The sequence below is a fragment of the Mesoplodon mirus genome (assembly GCF_964341445.2).
Source record: "Mesoplodon mirus genome assembly, chromosome: 6".
Lineage (NCBI taxonomy): Eukaryota > Metazoa > Chordata > Mammalia > Artiodactyla > Ziphiidae > Mesoplodon > Mesoplodon mirus.
Genome location: NC_138982.1, coordinates 20,425,897 through 20,431,441, shown reverse-complemented (window position 1 = coordinate 20,431,441; position 5,545 = coordinate 20,425,897). Strand labels below are relative to the sequence as shown.

Below are 5,545 nucleotides of genomic sequence, written 5' to 3'. Positions count from 1 at the left end.
CAGAGAAAAAGAAAATATAGTCCATACAAGCCCCAGTATGCAAGCTCTTGCCAAGCCTCTGCTCCCATCATGTTTGCTAAGATTCCATTGACAAAAGCCAATCACACAATCAATGCAAGAGATAATATAGGAGAGAAGTAAACAAGGGCATGGATTTGGGAGATATTACCCATTGACGGTCATCAATGTCATAGTTACTTCATGAATATTGCTGAATGAAAGGATATTTGCCAAAGTCAACACTGGTCACCCTTTGAGCCTAGAGTTATTTATTTCGTTCTTTTATTCTATTTTGTCCTTTTCACCCTATAAAATTTCTTATTTTCAACATGAACATGCATTATTTTTGTAATAAGGACAGAGCCAAAATTAATCAACTAAATAAATACTACTGTCTTAGATCAGATTCCCTAGAAGCAGAACCTAACCTGAGGATTCCTGTGCAAGTGATTTAGTGCGGCCATGAGAAAACCAACCCGAGGGAAGTGAGAAAAGCAGAAGAGGACCAGAGAAGGAGCTGAGCAAGAGTGTGATCTCAGGTGAGGTCGAGTAAGGAGCGCTACAGGATGACCAGCACCACGGAGCTGACTCACCTTGAGGCGATGTGATCAGGTGTTTGTACCTCGTTTAGTCATCGTCTGTGGCTACCCCTTGGGAAGGGGGTATAACCTCTCAGACATCTCCTGGAAATAGAAGTCCCACAGTGGAGAGCAAGTCTCTGGGGAAGAACGCAGCTTTCACCCCTTAGGAGGCAAGCTCTGAGCTGCTGGGGGATAGGTGTACCCCATCTATAAAGGGGACCACTATCATCTACTACAGCTACTCTAGCTTGTTCCACAGGGTGATCTGGATCTTCTCACATGAGTGCCTCTGAACCCCACCACACAGTCCAAATATGCCCTCTAAACAGAGAAGAGACATCAAGTATTGTATACTGATGAATGGATGTTAAGTATGTGGAACTCAGACTTTCTCTGTTATGCATATACTATGAATCCTTTATGACTTCAGGGCATGGGATTCTAGGGAGCCCACCAGGATATTATAGATAAAACATCGCTCTTTTCTCTTGGAATAGCTGTGACTCTGATGATAAGGCAGATTTTGCCAAACACTTCCCCCATAATTTTTTCCTCTGGGCTGAAATCATGCATGAGAAATTCCAAAAGAGATCAGTTTTTTCTAAAGGTTACAGGCCTAAATTATCAACTCAAGTCCATAAGTTAGAAGTCTAAAAATTCTAAAAATAGGGGTGGATAATTAGAGTGTTTTCTCAACCAAAACCACAAACTTCCCTCTGCTGCACTCAGAGAAAGCAGAAGAAACTCATCTTTCTCCCCAAGTGGAAAAATGGGAAAGAAAAATCTACCAGATGCTTTGGATTTTGTGCACTGGCAATGTATTTCCATCAACCTCATTTATTTTTGCTTGAAGTCTTATTTTCAGGCCATTACATTCAAATACTGAATCAGGCCATATCCACAAAGATGCTCTGGGAGAAGGAAATGGCCGTTTATTAGCAGGCATGCTTGTTTTCTGGTTTTTACCATCGGTGATAACATGAAAATGAAGGAGGGAGAAGTGATGGCTGATAGAATCTTCAGTAAGCAATTTTTCTTTTTTTTCTTGCGGGATCTTCGTTCCGTGACCAGTGATTGAACCGTGCCTCCTGCAGTGGAGTCGGGGATTCTTAACCACTGGACCACCAGGGAAGTCCCTTAAGTAAGCAATTTGATGGAGGTTCCTGGAAACATGGAGCATCTGGAAGTCTCTGCTAAGTGAGCTATGGACAGAACAGAGAATTGCCTTGTCAAAAGGGCTCCAGATTCACCAAACTGAGAGATAAACAGCACTGCCATGGTCCAAGTGAGATGGAGTGTGAGGCCAAAATACTGCCACCCAGCTTCTTCCCAAACCCCACCTGCCTTCAACAACTAACCTATATGACCAGCCAGAAAGAAAATAACTGAGGCCAGGAATTTAAAAAATTAAATTAAAAAGAAATGGGCATATAGCTATACAGCTGGCTAGAAAGACAGCAAAAACTGTAATCCAGAAGTATCAATATAATGATCTTTCTAAATCGTTGTTCAACCATTGATTAAATAGAATTTTATTCTTTTCAACACAATAGGTTTTACACATTTTTAGAACTTTTTTATATACATAAAGCCACAGAAAACAAATCAATCGATTGTTTTACACATGATATTTCTTGTTTGGGATTTGGACAGTTCAACTGCTTTAATTTTCTCATGGGAGATTAGCATGGAGGTACACAGTTAGCAAACTAGTCTTGTTTCCAAACTTCTAGTTCTAGTTCTTTCTCAATTTCTCCCCTCTCTCTCCCTCTCTCAGTCTTTCTCCCTCTTTTCCTCCTTCCCACTATCCTCATCTCCACTCCAATAAAAAGTTTGACAGATCCATCCGTTCCCCTTCTCACAGGGGCTCACTACAGGCCATCTGGTCGTGTGATCTATGGTCACCTCTCTAGGAGACTCTGCAGGTTAACAACAGTCCTTTGAAGAAGCCAGTGGCTCTTCTCAGTCCTGGGAAGTTGAAGGAGTGAGCACCACATGCTAACACTTCCTCCCCCTGAGAAGCTGGCTTTGGAAGGAGAGGGAGATCAGCAGGGCTTCTCTGATGCTGGCCTGCAAGTGACTCCACCTGGCAGGGGTCAAGGAAAGAAAAGTCCTTGGGGGTCCTCCCCTGGGTGTTGCCCATCTTCCAGTGGCAGGACACAGCAGCTGCCAGTGGACAGAATGAAGAACACATTAGAGATTCCACTCCCAAACCAGAAGTTTCAAGCTAGTTCTAGTTACTTCACTTGGAATATATTAGGCGAAACCCCATGACATTGCCAACAGTCGACTGCTTTGACCTAAAAAAAAAGGTCAAACCGAATCTCACATGTGTCACCTAATCTATCCTGCATGACGTCTCTGAATGAAAGGAAATTGTGGCAGTAAAAGAAAACCTTTGAAGGGACTCCATTCATCACGTCGACTGCATCACTCCCATGCTCAAAAATATTCAGTGGAATCGCCATTAACCCCACGATAATGTTCACATCCATCACTGTGGCCCAAAGCCCTCTTCAAGGGCTTCAGCCCACCTATCAATAGTATTCATTCCTACTTCCCAGTACCCACCCAATCTGTCTTTACCTTTCCAAACCTTTCTCTCCCTCCACCTCTTGAAGTTCAGTGTAAGTCATAAGTGTTTGCAAAGTTTCCAACTTGCCTCCACTTGTTTTACACATTCAACATAACTGTCTTCCAAAAAGCAAAGGATAACAGACAGGAGAACTATAATCAAAGCATGATGATGAACTTGACCTTCTTTTCCAGAGCTTGAATAGTTATTTGAAATTGACCTCACAAATTCAAAAGACAATTCTGAGTTTCTGTTGAAACAATAATACATTACTTGCTCTTCAACCAATAAAAGGAGAGAGATGACAGGATAAGCCTCAGTCCATGGGACTCTTCCATGGGGTTGAGGAAACTGACAGCTGTGCATCTTCCAGGACAATGCCACCCAGAATTCCTCGGAGGAGAAGATAAATGTTTTCTCAGTAGCTTAGGTGGGGGCACTCATGTTGGGTCTTCCTTCAGGAGTTCCTCAGGTGATTGAATTCACAGAAAATTGGCCTTTCTGGCACCATATTCTTCCACAAAAGTGATGGACCATCTGAATCATGAGAAGTCGGAACCCAAATGACCCTCTTGCTAATACTCACACTTGGAGGTTACCAGGCTGGTTAGGAACTGCAAACATGTCCACTACAGAGGCCAGTGCTCTTGACTGGATCTCTTCCCAGAGATTCTACAGACCATATTTCCTTTGTCATACTCCGACCCTGACAATGGGCATGTGGCTTATTTTCTGGGACATTGCTAATGAGAACCGTGTTTTATCAGAATTTCTACCCCTTCCTCTTTGCACCGATCTCTTCTCTTACTTTTTTCTAGTAAACACATTTCTTTTAACTTTCAGATAGGTTGAATTGGGGGTTGATGAAAGCCTATTTTAGTTTGGGTTCCCCCAGCCACATGATTCATGCCCCCCAAGACATGGATTCGTGTGAAAGTAGTTTTTCTGGAAGGCAATGCCAACAAATACGTGCAGGGGACTGGGAAAGTGAGCTAGGTAGAAAAAGGAGCCAGAGGTTCAATGTCAATCAAGTTACCCCTGAGGGCAACTGGAGCTTACACAGCTGAGGAGGTCTGAGAGCCAGTGTAGGACACATGCTTCAGAGTTTTCTCAGCTGAGGGGTACCAGGGAACCACAATATATATACTTACCCCCTCCGTCATTGGGGGAGAGCCACTGAGGAGTGGGGGAGTGGTGAATTCTGCAAATGTCCGATCATCTGGCAGGTGTGCAAAGGGAATTTTGGGTCAGAGAGAGATGTCAGGCAAAGTAAACGCTGGCAGTTGGAAGGTAAGGGGGTGAGAAAAAAGAACTGGGGGGAAGGGTGCTGACGGTGTCTGCTACAAAGCTAAAACTCAATTAAAGAAGAAAAGAGCTTTTTCTTTTCTGGTAAGCAGCCTGAGATGACCTCTTAAAATGGTCCGCTATTCACTCGACCCCGAAAACCCCAAAGCAAGTCAAGAGGTTCAAACCTTTGTGTTCACTTTAAGAACACTCGTGAAACAGCCCAGGCCATTAAGGGTATGCATATCTGAAAAACCACCAAGTATCTGAAGGGTGTCACTTTAGAAGCAATGTGTGCCATTCCATCATTACAATGGTGGAGTTGGTAGGTGTGCCCAGGTCAAACAGTGGGGCTGGGTGGAGGGTCGGTGGCCCAAAAAGAGTGCTGAATTTTTACTGCACATGCTCAAAAATGCAGAGTAATGCTGAACTTAAGGGCTTAGATGTAGATTCTCTGGCCATTGAGCACATGCAAGTGAACAGAGCCCCCAAGATGTGTCACAGGACTTACAGAGCTCATGGCCGGATCAACCCATACATAAGCTCTCCCTGCCACATTGAGATGATCCTTACTGAAAAAGAACAGATTGTTCCTAAACCAGAAGATGAGGTTGCCCAGAAGGAGAAGATATCCCAGAAGAAACTGAAGAAATAAAAACTTATGGCCCGGGAATAAATGCCACAAAAAATAAATGCAAATAAAAGTAAAAAAAAAAAAAAGAAGGGGGCTTCCCTGGTGGCGCAGTGGTTGAGAATCTGCCTGCTAATGCAGGGGACATGGGTTCGAGCCCTGGTCTGGGAGGATCCCACATGCTGCAGAGCAACTAGGGCCGTGAGCCACAACTACTGAGCCTGCACATCTGGAGCCTGTGCTCCGCAACAAGAGAGGCCGCGATAGTGAGAGGCCTGCGCACCGCGATGAAGAGTGGCCCCCGCTTGCCACAACTAAAGAAAGCTCTCGCACAGAAACGAAGATGCAACACAGCAAAAATAAATAAATTAATTAATAAACTCCTACCCCCAACATCTTCTTAAAAAAAAAGAAGAAGAAGAAGAAGAAAAGAGGCAAAGACATCAGGAAAGACAAAGCGAGAAAGATGCTAAT

At 43.8% G+C, this 5,545-nt stretch overlaps 1 pseudogene across 1 annotated transcript; it reads left to right on the top strand.

Annotated features, from left to right (window-relative positions):
* Window positions 1-4,572: 4,572 nt before the first annotated feature.
* On the top strand, window positions 4,573-5,153 carry LOC309806472 (large ribosomal subunit protein uL22-like; annotated as a pseudogene). The gene has a single exon. The product of its transcript is annotated as a large ribosomal subunit protein uL22-like (transcript).
* Window positions 5,154-5,545: the final 392 nt, after the last annotated feature.